Source organism: Antechinus flavipes, chromosome 4 (assembly GCF_016432865.1).
Source record: "Antechinus flavipes isolate AdamAnt ecotype Samford, QLD, Australia chromosome 4, AdamAnt_v2, whole genome shotgun sequence".
Taxonomy (NCBI): domain Eukaryota; kingdom Metazoa; phylum Chordata; class Mammalia; order Dasyuromorphia; family Dasyuridae; genus Antechinus; species Antechinus flavipes.
In genome coordinates, this window is record NC_067401.1 from 140,899,769 (window position 1) to 140,916,020 (window position 16,252).

Consider the following 16,252-nt stretch of genomic DNA (forward strand, 5'->3'; position numbering starts at 1 on the left):
CTAACTCCAGTAAGTCAACAAACAATAAAACAACAAACATTTATATCACTGAGCACTCACTATATATCAAGCACTATGCCTAGTATTGGGGATACAAAGACAGAGTCAAAGTGTTCCTCCCCTCAAGAATCTTACATCATTACTGGCAAAGACAACATGTACATATGTAGATATATACATGACACAGACAAAGCAGACACTTGCTAACCTTGTATGGAAAAGCAGGAGAGATTGGGGGTTGAGATGGGGATGAGCCAGACAGACTGGGAAAGGCCTCCTAGAGGAAAGCACTTGAACTAAATCTTTTTTTTCCCCTCATTTTATTTGTTCTGACTTAACAGATACCAAATAAAATGAACATTTACATGTATATTGTGGAACAGGAGGGTAGGACTATCCATAAAACTATGAATCTTTTATATACAGCTTGCTTTTCTTTTTAATTAACATGATAGATTCAACATATGCATTTTAAAGCTATCTCACCTGATTCCTTTTAGCTTTTCTTTTCTTCTCATTTTAATATTTTCTGGGGGAATTTAGTCCTATCTCCTCTCTCTGAATCCTTCCCAGTTGAAAAAAAAAAAGGCAAACCCTTTAACAAATATGCACTGTCAGGCAAAAGAATTTGCCACATTAGTCATGTCCAAATATGTATGCCTCTGTCAAAGGTGGGAAAGAAGCTGCATCAGTGGCTCTCTGAGAGAAATGTTATTTCTACTGATTAGAGCTGCCTCCCTCTTGAGCACTCTAAGAAGCCAAGGCAGAAGGGAGAGTATTCCTCGTGGGAGGGACAGGCAGTACCAAGGCATGAAGAAGGGGGATGGAATTGGATCAGAACCACTGGAATGAAGGATGCCTGAGAAGGGAATAACATGTAAGATGACTAGAAGGGAAGGGGAGCTTTACATCAACAAAGGAGGACATCAGATAGGTCACTGGAGAGCTTTACAACAAACACAAGTTTTTACTGGATCTTAGGGGCAAGTGGGAAACAGTGGAGTTTGAGTCGGGGGTGACATTGGTGAGACCTAAACCATAGGAAAATCATTTTGGTGGCCATTAGTGTGGAGAAAGGGGGATAGGTATGAGAGATAAAAGAACTAGAAATAATAAGAAATGGCAACTGAATAGACAGGTGGGAAGAATGAAAGTGAGAAGTTAGGGGCGATCCAGAGACTATCTACTTGGATGATTGGAAGTCTTAACAGGGTGGGGTTAAGGGTAAAGGAAATGTTGACTTTGAGTTGTCTGGGAAACCTAGTTAGAAACATACAATAGACAGCTGGCTATTTAGAACTAGCGCTCAGGAGAGAGACTAGGAGGATAGCTAAGATCTGCGAGTCATTGCATATAGATGATTAAATCCACGGGAGCTGATGAGGTTATCAAAAGAGAACAGAGAAAGTAAAGAAGCTTTTGGGGAAAAGGCACCCACTATTAATGCTCGTGACACAGATATTGTTCTAGCAAAGGAGACTCAACAGGACAAGGAGGAATAGCACCACACAAGTGCAATACTAAACAAGTATCACAGTATCACAAAACTCATAGATATTTAGAGTGTTGGGAAGACAATGGTGGCCAGTAATATCAGGTTGTTACAGAAAGATCAGACCATTTGTAATCCCCAACCTACAAAGAAAAAGAACCATGTCCCATCATCTATACTCAACATTGGTCAATGCATATGATATGAATTCTGTCTCTTAGTGTTGTAGTCATTTACATTACTTAAATCACATATATTATTTTCCTGATTCTATTTCCTTCACTCTGTACCAGTTCTTCCAACACTCTCCCCCACTCTCTTAACCCTTTACCCCATGATAATACTCCATTATATCCATATATCACTATTTCTTTAAGCACTTGCCAGTCAATACACATACCTTTACATTTTTTCTATTACTACAAAATGTTTTAAATCAATATTTCAGTGTATATAAGACTTTTTTGTCGCCAATTTCATCAGGGTATGTATGCTTGGCTATAAGATGACAGGATCAAAGAGCCCTAAGAGTTTTAGTAAATTTTCTCACATAATTCCAAATTGTTTTCCAGAACGATTAGATCCATATTTATATCTTGTTTTTCTTTGACTTTACCATGGGTTGACTTTACCATGCTCTAAGACTATAAATTGTAGAGAAAGTGCACTGGTAGAAGGAGTTTGTGTAAATTCCCTATATTTTGGATGTGTCAGTTTATCAGAGATATTTGATGAAAAGATTTGCCAAATTCATCACTTTTCTTCTTATTCTAGTTGCACTGGATTTTGTGCAAAAGTTTTTATATCCTTACATTGAAACTGTCTTCTGTAATGACCTCTATCTTTTGTTTATTAAAGGGCTTCTTCCCCTCACTCTATAGTTATGTTAAGTAACTTTCCCTAATTATTGTTATATTAAATAGCTTCTTTACATTTTAAGATTCCTTGACAACATCTCCTATTCTCTCATCTTTTGCTGTAGTCTTTCATAAACAGTTGGCTTTAGTTTCAGCCAAAATCGGCTCCTCTATTTGTACCCTTGATCCCACCCCCTCCAGTCTCTTACAGACGTTTATACCCATTATCATCTCTAATTTTCTATTCCTCCTTAATGTCTATAAACATGGCCAGGTCTCTCCCATCCTTAAACATCTTTCACTCGATCCCAATATTCCACAAATCTCTTTATATCCCTCCTTCCTTTCACAACCAAACCCCTAAAATAAGTTGTCTATACAACTTAGAGGTACCACTCCAAACCTCTCAAAATGGCTAAGATGACAGGAAAAGATAATGATGAATGTTGGAGGGGATATGGGAAAACTGGGACACTGATACATTGTTGGTGGAGCTGTGAACAGATCCAACCATTCTGGAGAGCAATATGGAACTATGACCAAAGGGCTAGCAAACTGTGCATGCCCTTTGATCCAGCAATATCTCTACTGGGTCTGTATCAAGTGTGATAAACATGATTCTTTTTAACAATGAGGTAATTCAAGGCAATTCCAATAGATTTGTGATGGAAAATGCCACCCAAATCCAGAGAGAGGAAGCTATCAAGATTGAATGTGGATCTAAGCATAGTATTTTCATCTTTTGATGTTGTTTTTTAGTGGCTTGGTTTTTTTGTTTTCCTTTCTCATATTTTTCCCCCTTTAATCTGACTTTTTTTGGCTCAGAATGATGGATATAGAAATATGTTTAGAAGAATTGCATGCTTTTAACTTATATCAGATTTCTTGCTGTCTTGGAGAGGCGGGAAGAGAGAAAGAAACATTTGCCACACAAAATTTTGCAAAGGTGAATACTGAAAACTATTTTTGTATGTATTTGGAAAAATAAAAATAAAGTATTTTTAATGAAATAATTTTTAAATATAGAAAAAGTTGTCTATAAATATCATTAATGAAGACTGATCTATAATTTTTAAATAAAATCTTGTCAAACGTATTATAGCTAGTTGTACAAGAAATAGTTCATCATAAACAAGTTGGATTTATTGCAGGGGCAAAAGGATGCTTCAAGATTAGGAAAACAATCAATATAATTGGATCATATTAAAAACAAAAACATATAAAGCTACACAATTATCTTCAGAGTTGCAGAAAAAGCTTTTGACATAATATAAAACTCATTTATGCTAAGACCCTAGCATAAGAAGAGGAAGAGAAGGCTCTTTTTTTTTTTTTTAAATCACAAAAGGCATGTCTCTAAAACCAAAAATAATATCTTATGCAATGGAAACATATTAGAAGCACAAAGATGCCCTCTCTTTCTAATATTAGTTGATACTGTTCTAAAAATGTTGGAAGTCACAATAAGGTATAAAAGTAGATAAAGAAAAAATAAAACTATCCTTTTTTGCTGACATGATAATTTTACTTAGAAAATCCTGGGGAACTGCCAAAGAAACTAATTAAAACATTGCAGGGGTCCTCAAACTACAGCCCGAGGCCAGATGCAGCAGCTGAGGACGGTTATCCTCCTCACCCTGGGCTATGAAGTTTCTTTATTTAAATGCCCACAAAACAAAGTTTTTGTTTTTACTATAGTCCGGCCCTCCAACAGTCTGAAGGACAGTGAACTGGCCCCCTATTTAAAAAGTTTGAGGACCCCTGCTTATTGTTTTGGATAAGCTACAAACTACAAAATAAACCCACAAAAATCAACAGCATTTCTACTAAATAATAAATCCAAAATGCAACAACAGAAATAGATCACACTCAAAATAACTTAAACTGCATGAAATATTTTAAAGTCAATCTACCAAAGCACACACTTTTATAGATTCAATTACAAAATATTCCTTAAAGATATACAGACAAACTCAAATATCTACAGCAATAGTGCTCATGGTTAGTCCTTGCCAATATAATAAAAAATGACCAATTTATAGTTATAATGCTATACCAACCAAATTATCAAAGAGATACTTCATAGAACTAAACCTCTCCAAAAAGATCATTTGAAAGAACAAAAAATCAAAAGGAGACAGCACTTCCAAAACTACATTTACAAACACTTATCATCAAAACCATTTGACATTAGTTAAAAAAAAAAAATAGAAAAGTAGACCAATGGAATGAACAGACTAGACAAGGGAGAATCAAAAATAATGCAACTAAATAACCCAAAATTTGCCAATCATAAATTACTTAAGGAAAGAACTTCCTATTTGAAAAATCTCTGGGGAAATTGGAAAACAGTCTGGCTGAAATTAGGCTTAGACAATTGCCTTGCAACATATTCTACAATAAATTCTAAAAGGAAACAAATCACATCACGACTATCACCTCTCTTCCCACTCCTTTTCAGAGGAAGGGAAAACTGTGTCTGATTTTTTCAAATTATTAATTTTGCTAGTTTTTCCCTTTCCCTGTAATTTGTCTCCTGACCTCATCATCCAATTGACACTATTCTCTTTCTGAGAAAGAGGTCAGAAGGGAATTTCCAGGCACAGAGGAAAGCAGCAAGATGGAAGAACAGAAAGAAAGCTTGGCTGGATCAAGGATTTTATTCTGGAAACAATGGAAAAAACGAATGGAGTTGGCTGAGGAGGGAACATGGTCAGTCAGTGCTTAAGAAAAATTACTTTGCCAGCAGGGTGCAGGATGGACTGGCTGGTCAGAGATGTGAGGCAGATGCAGACATCTAAATCGGAGCTGGACTAAGGCAGTCTAGCTGTGTTAGTGGAGAAAAGCGGTGGCGTGAGAGAGATGAATGTAGAAATGACAATATCTGGCAACTGGGATGAGAAAAAGAGAAGTTAAAGATAATATTAAGATTGAAAAAATGAATGCAGAGGAATTAGGTGAGAGAGGAGGGTTGGTAGTTCTGGAATCCTACTCTCATTGGAAATGGGTTAAAGAAGGAACAATGCATATATGTCTAGGAAGGTATAAAATTTTCTAAATTTGGAAAGAAATGAGGCTTAGGGAATAGGGAAGGAGCAGAGAACAAGGGAAAGATTTTTTATAAAGAACCCCACTCATCAGATTTAGATTAAGGAGAGAACAACACATATATTTAGAAGGGAATACAAATATTCTAAATCTATAAAGATATAAAAGGGCGAGGGAATAGGATATTAGATATAGAAAGGTATGTAGATGAACAGGAATTGGATAAAGAGGGAAAAACAGGTAGAAACAAGAGGACTAAGAGATAGGGTAGGGGGTGTGGATTTTGGAGGGAAGGTATGTTAAGTAATAAAGGAGCAGGGTGGCAGACAGAAGTAAAGCAGAGGAATAGGAAATAAGAGACACAAACAAAACAAAAATCAAGAAAGAAAAATAGGGAAATGGTACTATATGTCAGCTACATCAATAAATAATTTCAGACTATTTAAAATAACTAGACAGTGTAAGGCTGAAAAATCGTTGTGGTATAAGAAATTATGAGTTGGTGGATTTAGAAAAAATATGGAAAGACTTGGAATTATGAAGATATCCATCTTCAAAGAAAGAGAGGCCAAACAAGCATAGTATGGTCTTATATAGTTGCATATGAATGTATATATGTATATATGCATATATGTGTATATATTTGTATAAATGTATGTCTGCCTGTCTATTGTCACGTTCTTGGGGGAGAGGGGAGGAAGGGGGGGAAAAATGAAGTAAAAAGTATATCACAAGAAAGCAAATTGTAATTGAATCTATAAAAGTGTGTGCTTTGGTAGACTGACTTTAAAATATTTCATGCATTTTAAGTTATTTTGAATGTTCTGCTATGCACACAGCAATATTGCCCCCTATTTTGTATTTATGTTTAAAATAAATGAGTAGACAAAAAAAAGATTACAAGTCTGAGACATTAGAAGGGTGGTGGTACTTTTGACAGAAATAGGGAAATCTGGAAGAGAAGAGTGGTTTAGGTGAAAGATAAGTTCAGTTTTAGACAGAATTCATTTTTTTAACTCTAAAATTTACCTGTTTTGTGAACTTCCATACTATTATTATTGAATACACCACCATTCTTTTCAGTCACACAAAATCACAACCTTCACTTTTATTGCTTACTAGTCTTCTAACTGATCTCCCTGCCACAAGGCTCTCCCTACTTCAATATATCTTTCAAAAAGCTGCCAAAGTTATTTCCTTTTTATTCTGAACAAATTGAACAATGACTTCTTCAATGAAAAAAAAAATCTATTTTCTCTCCCTCCCACCTTGAAAAACAATAAGGAAAAGCAAAACACTTGTAATCAATATGCATTGTCAAACAAAATAACCTTCTGTATTGATCATGTCCAAAGAATATTTTTCTCATCCTGAACCCTAAATCCACTACTTCTCTGTCAGGAAGAAGTTAGTCCTCTAGAATTGTGGTTGGTCACTGTATTGCTCAATGTTCTTAAGTCTTTTAAAGTTGTTGGTCTTTATAATGTTTTTATTATAATATAATTTGTTCTCTTGGTTCTGTTCACACCTCATTCTCCATAAGTTCCTACAAGTCTTTCCACATTTCTCTGTTCTCTAACCCATTTGTTATAATGCAACAGCACTCCATTATATTCACGTTTTGTTCACCATTCCCTAACTGATGGATACTTCCTTAGGTTCCAATTCTTTGCCATCATACAAAAAAAGCTGCTATAAATATTTTTGTATACATGAGTCTTTTCCCTCTTCCTGTCATGTCTTTGGGGATGTAGGTGGATCAAAAGATAGTAACTGTTTGAGCACAATTTCAAATTGCTTTCCATAGTAGCTTGACCAATTCACATTTCCATTTCTTTTCCTTTAAAAATCTTTTTAAAATTAAATTTGTTTTTCAATTTACAAACATTTATTTCCCTTCCTAAATTGGGAGGGGGGAAGGAGAGATAAGAAAACAAAATTCTTCTAGCAAATATGCTAATTAAACAAAACAAATTACTGCACTGGTCATGCTCAAAACCACTTATCTCCTCTTGCATCTTGAAACCATTGCATCATGGTTAAGAAATTGTAAGTGGTCATTGCATTGATCAAAGTTCTTTAATTAAAATTCCTAAAGTGCAGTTCTGACCATAACACCCATCTGTGCTTTAATAAACTCTAGTGTTGTCTTACTGCCACTAGGATCAAATATAAATTTCCATGTTTTGAATTTAAAGCCTCTCATAACCTGGCCTTATCCTATCCTTATAATCTTCTTACCTCGTCCTCCCCTGCCCTGCAGTCTATGGTTCAGCCCACTGGCCTGCTGGCTGTTGTTTTTCCTCAAACAATGGTCAGATTCCTAGCTCAATGCCCATTACATCAGTGGTCTCTCCTGCCCACAGTGCTCTCTCTCTCTACTTCCAACTCTTAGAATTCCTGCCTTCTTTTGAGATTCTGCAGGTCTTTACTGACCCCTCAGATGTTAGTGCCCTTCCTTCTGCAGTATTACTTAATTATATTGCATGTACTCATTCATCTACATATTGTCTCCAGCATTAGAATGTAACCCACTGGAGGGCAGGAATCATTTTTGTTTTTCTTTGTAGCCTCAGCCAGCACAATGGTTGGCAAATAAACATTTTTTATTGATTGACTAATAATGTGACTGTGAAGTCTCCTAATCTCGATTTCCTCAAAGTCCTTAAAAGGAAAGTACTTTGTGAGATTGACATAGAGTGGTAGAAAGCACCCCGGATTTGGAATCAAAGGACCAGAGATTAAATCTCCTGTCTACACCTTACTAGTACCTACATGATACTGGGCCAGTAACTTTCCATCTTAGGGCTTCTCATTTTAAAAATGGGATTGGATTAGACAATTTCTAAAAAACCTCTTCCAAATCTTTATCTATAAAAGAGATAAATCTGTAGAGCCTATTATATTCTATGGGAAACCATCATCAATTTATCCTGACCCATATATCAGAAAAAGACCACAGGGCCATGTGAAAAGGTGATGGAAAGAAATCAATGAAAGATAATAGAAGTTGAAATATAAACAAATTGAAAAAAAATTATGCTCTTTCAAACTAAAAACATTTAGTTTGTAGCAGCCTTGTTTGTAGTGGCTAGAAACTGGAAAATGAATGGATGCCCATCAATTGGAGAATGGCTGGGTAAATTGTGGTATATAAATGTTATGGAATGTTGTTGCTCTGTAAGGAATGACCAGCAGGATGAATACAGAGAGACTTGGAGAGACCTACATGGACTGATGCTGAGTGAGATGAGCAGAACCAGGAGATCATTATACACTTCGACAACTATATTGTATGAGGATGTATTCTGATGGAAGTGGATTTCTATGACAAAGAGACCTAACTGAGTTTCAATGGATAAATGATGGACAGAAACAGCTACACCCAAAGAAGGAACACTGGGAAACGAATGTGAACTATTTGCATTTTTGATTTTCTTCCCGAGTTATTTTTACCTTCTGAATCCAATTCTCCCTGTGCAACAGGAGAACTGTTTGGTTCTGCAAATATGTATTGTATCTAGGATATACTGCAACATATTTAACATATATAGGACTGCTTGCCATCTTGGGGGGGGGGGTGGAGGGAGAGAGGGGAAAAAAACAAAACATAAGCGAGTGCAAGGGATAATGTTATAAAAAATTACCCTGGCATGGATTCTGTCAATACAAAGTTATTATTAAATAAAATAAAATTTAAATAAAAAAAAACAAACTAAAAACATTTAAATTAAAGTCAAGATGAGGAAGGGAAAAATATGCTATAAGAAATCTAATACCATAGAATTCTCATGGAAGAAAAATATTTCCTTTTTTAGCAAGGAAATTCGACCTCCCCATGAAGCCCAAAGCAACAGAGAAGCATCAAAGCAAGATGCCAAAATGATCCTCTTCAAACTCCTATATTCCAGCAATAAGTGATAATGTAGAGAATTTTTTAAAAATTGGAGTCAAAAGGTACAATGAAATCAGGGTAGTAACTGGATAAATGCATCACGACATCACTGATCTAAGGTTCTATTTAATATTCCCCAAGGAACTCTCTGCTGTCTCTTTTACTTCCTCTCTTCTAATACTAAGCATGAGATCACAGAATTACAAAATCTTGAAAGTTCATCTAAGGAACTATCTACATCCAGTTCTATCCAGACACTACAGACCTTCTCCCTATAACATATCTGGCCAGTTAATTTCTTTGTGATGATCTCTAAGGAGAGGAGACCCAACACCTTTTAAGGCAGACCATTCCGCTTTTGAAAAGCTGATTCTTAGAAAGGTTTTCCTGGCTATCAGTTAGAAAGCAAGTGATTGGAAGTTTTTTTTCCCATTTTTCTATAAGCTTTCAAACATCAACAGTCACATTTGCCATTTATTTCAAAATGTGTGATATAATTAGCTTTAATTTGGGCAAGTAAAAATTCATCAAAATCAGCCAGTTATATTCTTATCATCTTCTCACTTATCTTGGACCACATCAACTGTTTGTTAGATGTTTGTTTCAAGGTTTTTTACAGAGAAAAAAGAAATGAACCTGGGACTATGTTCCCTATAGGTATTAGCCAAATGGTTGATTTGAAGCAGGAGATACTGTAGCATTTCCCATGGCAGCTCTTTCCCTTCTTGATCCCCAGCAACCTAACTTCTGTTTCTACCACTGGAATAACAATAATATAGTTTTTAGAGAATCTTTTAACATTTACAAAGCACTTTAGATATATTATCTCATTCGATTCTTACCCTCACAAGAAATTAAGATTCAGGAAGGTTATGTAATTTGCTCTGGGTTGCACAAGTATAAGCATCAGAAGCATAATTTGAATCCAAGCCCCTTCTGACTCAAAGTGTAGCATTCTTTGCACCATACCATGATGCTTCTGCTAAAACTGACCTCTCTGCCACAGAGTCAATTAAATGGGATGCAATCTGGAGCTAATTTCTTTTCCCTATAGGGACTTGATCCCTTCCATGGCTCCTCCCCAATTATAAAGAGTGTAACTTCTTCCTATTCTTCTTTTCCCCTGAGGTCATCTTGGTGAGGAATTACTTATGACACTGTGCCCTGGGTTAAATGCCTCGCTCTGGGCCTCCAAGTCCTCATCTATATAAATGATAAAGTACACGTAAATATCATTGATGGTCTCTTCTATTCCAAATCCTATGACTTCCTTATCAAACCTTATGTTTTTTTTCTCTTCTTATTCTTCTTGATCTTCTTGATACATCAGATACTCTGGACCTACTGCTACTTCTTAAAACTCTCCGGCTCCCCTTCATTTCTTCAACTAAGTACTTCTTGTGATTGGGAGGGTTTTCTCATCTCTATGACTGCTACATTTTGTCTCCTCAAACTTCTCCTATCCTCCTGTGCTATCTTCTGAGAATCTGTCCTTTATTCCCTGTCTCAGAGCCTACTTCCACAGCCTCATTTATCACCTCTATTCAGATAACTCCCAGATCATCATTTCTGCACCCTTACCTCTAACTCCAATCCTACATATTCATGTGTACAAGACTGTCTCTACTGGAACATCTTGTCAAACATAGGCATGTTAAAGCGACTAAACTTCTGCTACTGCACATGCCCCCAAATAGATTCCCCTGTAATTGGCACTAATTTTCCCTTAGTCCAAGACAAAAAAAAAAAACCCTTATAATTATTTTTTACTTCTCCCTCTCCTTTATCTACTACATCTTGTCCATCAAATTTTATCATTTCCCCTCTCCCCATATTAAATATACCCCAGATTGCTAGGTGGTACAGTGGATAGAGTACTAAGTCTGGAATCAGAAAGTCTTGAGTTCAAATGTGAGGTCACAGACTTACTAGCTGTGTGGGAAGTCACTTCATCTGTTTACCCTTGGTTTCCTCATCTGAAAAATGGGGGCTTTAATTTTATCTACAGTAAATTTATTAAGTTATTATTTTAAAATAGCACCTATTTCTCCCAGAGTTGTTATGAGGCTTAAATAGGATGATAATTTCAAAACAATAAGAATAGTGTCTGGCACATAGTAAATATAAAAATATATAAATGTCAGCTATTATTAATTATTATTAATCTTCTTACTGTCCACACATACAGACCATACTCTTCTAATATATGTCCATGTCTTTGTTTAAGCCATTCCCCCTTCCATTTCTTGAGATCTAAAACACATATTCCTTGCAAAACAGTTCCTTTCTCTGACTTCTATTACTGTCAATGGTACACACCATTTACCTATTCATCCAGGATCCAAACTTTGGAGTCATCTTTAACTTTCCTTTCCCTCAATCCTCACATCCAGTCACAGAGTGAGCTGTAATTCTTTCACTCTCTATTATACTGGTCCCTCCTTTCTATTCTTGTTGCTATCACCCTACTTCAGAACATAAACAAAATCTCTTACTTGAAAGTCTTCCTATCTCTTACCTCTACCCTTCAAATATATTCTACATGAAATCCCCAGGTTGTCTTCCTCAAACATTTACTTTTAGCAAAAACAAATAAAGTCAATGAGGCAGAAATGAGTGTAGGTGATATCTGTATGGAAGGAAAATAAACGGATCTTCCTAACTCAAGGTGAAAGATAAAGATTCCCTAAAGCCTCTTTGAAAATCTAAAATTCTATAATTCAGTCTACATCTTTTGCTTAAAAGCTTCCAATAACTGAGTTTTGCCCCGTAGATAAGCCCTAAACTTCTCAGGCTGGCATCAAAATCCTCTGCAATGTAGCCTCAAGCTAACCTTCAAAACCACTTTTCTACCACAAAACAACTGAGCCATTTACTCTGAAATGAAACATGTCTTTTTGCCTTCTTGTCTCCCTTCTTTGTTTATTCTAGTCTCCCTACCTAGATAGTTCTGTTCTTCTGGAAGGGACATACATCCTTTAAGGTTCAGCTCATATCCAACTACTCCATGAAATCTCAGACTGATGAAAACATAGATTCATCAAAGAATGTAAGTATGTCCCTTATATTCTCAAATGAACTTCCAAAGTTCATTTACACATACATAATATGTATCATGCACACATGCATGCATGCACACGTACATGTGCCTTGAACGTAAGTAGTGAAATATTTCTAAATGAATAAATCAGATATACAAGCTAGTCTGAGCATACCTCACCTGCAATCCAAGCATACCTTACCCCTCATGTCTAGACTTACGTTAAGTCTTCTAATTAATCTATAGACCTCTCTTGCCTCTTTGTTTGCATGTTACAAAATCAATGATCACCCCACTGCTAGTGGCATTTCTCAGCCTATTACTTTGTTATTTATTGTTTTTATAAGTATAGTGCAGTTAGCCCTGATAGAATGTAAGCTCCTTAAGGAAGAGACAGTTTCTTATTTGTCTCTGCATCCCTAGCATTTAGCCTACTGGCTGGCACACTGTGTAAATTTCCTCTCAAGATTTTAAGTGAGTAACAGACTTGGTATAAATTACAAAATTAGAGGAAAATCTGTCAGAAAAAAAAGCAAAATAAAACATGATCTCTATATAAGCCAAAACAGTTGACTTTGAAGAAAGGAAACAGAGAGACTAATGATCACAGGTTTCCCTGAAGAACATGACAAATCAAAAAACCTGAATACGATAATTAAAAAAAAATAACATGCAAGAAATTGCTCAGTTCTGTATTTAGGACTTCTGAATATAGAAAACAAAATGACAATCAAAATATTGCTTCTAGAGAAAAAAAGGCCTGCTTTTTAAATTCCCAGACACAACTGTTAAATTTAACAATTCCAATGGCAAATTCTGCAAGGAGCCAGGAAAAACACTCTCAAACAATGTGAGATTACTCCGAACTCACTAGAAATTAAAGTAGGAAATGAAATAGTATAATCCGAAAAGGAACTCAAGCTGCAACAACCCCAACACACACACATAAACAGACATCAATGAAAATTCTGGGAAATCAGCAAAAGAAGCATTTCAAGCATTTCTGGAAAGAAAAACAACAACCATCCATGAGAAAAATACTGAAAGGAGAGAAAACATGTACATATATGGTTAAAAACACAGAGACCTGTGCAAAGCACCAATACACAAATACAAAATAACTGGAGAGAAGGCCCTAGAAACTGGGACGACAAAAGAAAAGCCACCCACAGAAGGAAGAGCCTAAGCTGAATCTCAAAGAAATCCAGGGATTCCAAGAATCAAAGAAAAGGAAAGAGAGAAGTGCTAGTGGCTCAGTTGGTACAAATCAAAGAAAAGGGGAAGAGAATATTATTGGTCAGGAACTCTAAACCCAAGAGAACCCGAAGAGGAAGTATGGAGAGGCTTACTGGAAGGGCTGGATGAGGGCAAGCTATGAAGCACTTTAAATACCAGTGACATGGAAACAGTGCTGGGGACAGACCATGTTGCACCCAAATCAAATTATCACTAAAATCAATTGATTTACATGGCCTAATAAAAAGTCTTATTAAGAAAGGGATCCTAGACTGGAAACTGAGTGGATGTACATCTGCTGGAGAACGGCTGAATAAGTTATGGTATATGAATTTTATGGAATGTTATTGTTCTGTAAGAAATGACCAACAGGATGATTTCAGAGAGGCTTGGAGAGACCTACATGAACTTATGTGAAGTGAAATGAGCAGAACCAGGAGATCATTGTACATGGCAACAACAAGATTATATGATGAACAACTGTGATGGATGTGACTCTTTTCAACACTGAGGTAATCCAAGGCATTTCCAATAGGCTTGTGATGGAAAATGCCATCCATATCCGGAGAGAGGACTAGGGAGACTGAATGTGGATTGAAACATAGTATTTTCACCTTTTTGTTGTAGTTTGCTTTCTTGGTTTTTCCCCTTTCTTATGTTTTTCCCCCTTTTAATCTGATTTTTCTTGCAAAACATGTCAAATGTGAGAATATTTTAAAGAACTGTACATATTTGCCTATATCAGATTCCTAGCCTCCCCCCAAAATGTCACCATTATAATACATCTAGTCATAGAACCTCTTTTGCTCAAAGCAAGGCAGGACCCCTCTGTCCCAAGGCAACCCTTTCTATCTCAGTGGCTCTAATGACTTGGAAGCTTTCCTCCACATCAAGCCTATATCTACTTCTCTTTGACTTCGACCTACAGCTCTAGTTTTGCTCCAGAAAGTCAAACTGAACATGACAGTCTTTCAAATAGTTAACTACTACTACCTATCTCACACCTTAACTCTCTTCTCTAAGCTAAACTTTGCCACTTCTTTCAATGAGTACTTTTATGGCACAAGATCAATGTTCTTTCTAAAATTTAGCCTCCAGAACTGAACACAATACTCCAGACGGTCTAATCAGGGCAGAGGACATTAAGATTAGCCTTTCTGTTGTCTAAAATCTCTACTTGAGAGAAATGAATGTATTCATGTATCAGGTTTTATATTGACAGTTTTTACCCTCAGAGTAGCCATTAATGATGCTCAGCAATCCAGCTAGATAGCTCAGTGCATAGAGTGCTAGGCTTTGTCTGCCTCAGTTTCCTCAATTGGGAAATGGGGAAAACAACAGCACCTACTGTCCAGGATTGATATGAGGATCAAATGAGAGAATATTTGTAAAGCTCTTAGCCCAGTGCTCAAGAAAGAGAGGCACTTAAATGCTTGTCCAGTTGGGGCAACTAGATGGCACAGTGGAGAGAATGCACCATGTCCCTCTTCCCCGCAAGTCAGGAGGACCTAAGTTCAAATCCATCTCAAATGCCTTACACTTACTAGCTGTGTGACCCTGGATGAATCACTCACCCCAATTGCCTCACAACAAATAAATAAATATATAAATGCTTGTCCTATTGTTGAACCTCTCTCCTCTCATACTCTTCCTCTCTCATTCAAGCCCAGTTCCTCCTCTGCTTCCATGAAGCTTTTCTGAATTATAGGTATTGATCTTGTTTATATCTGAATTCCTACTATATTTAGAGTCAATGCCACATAATTTAGCACTTAAATAGTTATCCTATCTTTTTCTCCCTGACTATATTATAGGCTCCTGGAAGGAAATATAAGTCACATCTGCAGCAGTTAGTAGAAATCTTCACACCAAGTTCCATCTCTCTCCCCACCCCACAATAGTAAGAGCTGGGATTTAATTTTAGTTGTTTCTTCCCCTCAGTTGACAGAGATTTTCAAGAAAAAAGAAAAACTATAAAAATGTATGTTCGTTTCTAAACAAATAAAAATGAACAGTCACTTGAGATAGAAATAAGTCATTAATTGTTAGAGGGGCTACAGGAAGACAGGAATATTAATATAACTGTTTGTTGGAGCTCTGAATCAAATCTAGCCTTTCTGGAAAATAATTTGGAACCATGCACCAAAAGTCACTAAACTGTATTTATCTTTTGACCTGTTGATACCATTATTAAATCTGTATCTAAATAAAAGAGAAAGGACTTCTCCGTATAACAATATTTATGGTAGCTTTCTTTGTTATTGCAGTGAGAACCAGAAATATGGGAAGTGCCCATCAATAGAGGAATGACTAAACAAAAATTATGATATAGGAATGTAATGGAATATTACTGTGACAGAAATAATGATAAAAGGGATGGTTTCAGAGAATCTTTGGAAGACTTATGTGAACTGATGCAGAGTGAAATGGGCAGAGTCTGGAGAACAAATTATACTATAGTAACACTGTAAAGACAAACAACTTTGAAAGATTTAAGAATTGTGGTCAATGCAGATGCTGCTCATTTCCTAACAGAGAGGTGACAGATTCAGGATACAGAGCAAAAAAACATATTTTTGGATTTGGCCAACATGAGAATTTGTTTTGCTTTAATACACATAAAATTGTTATAAGGGTTTTGTTTTGTTTTTTTCTTTTTCAATAGGAGAATAGGGAAAGTGAGA

General features: G+C 36.1%; 1 protein-coding gene across 5 annotated transcripts in view; it reads right to left on the minus strand.

The window, feature by feature from the left end:
- Nucleotides 1-16,252, minus strand: part of GJC1 (gap junction protein gamma 1) — a 45,647-nt gene that overhangs the window by 9,892 nt on the left and 19,503 nt on the right. The window lies entirely within an intron of this gene.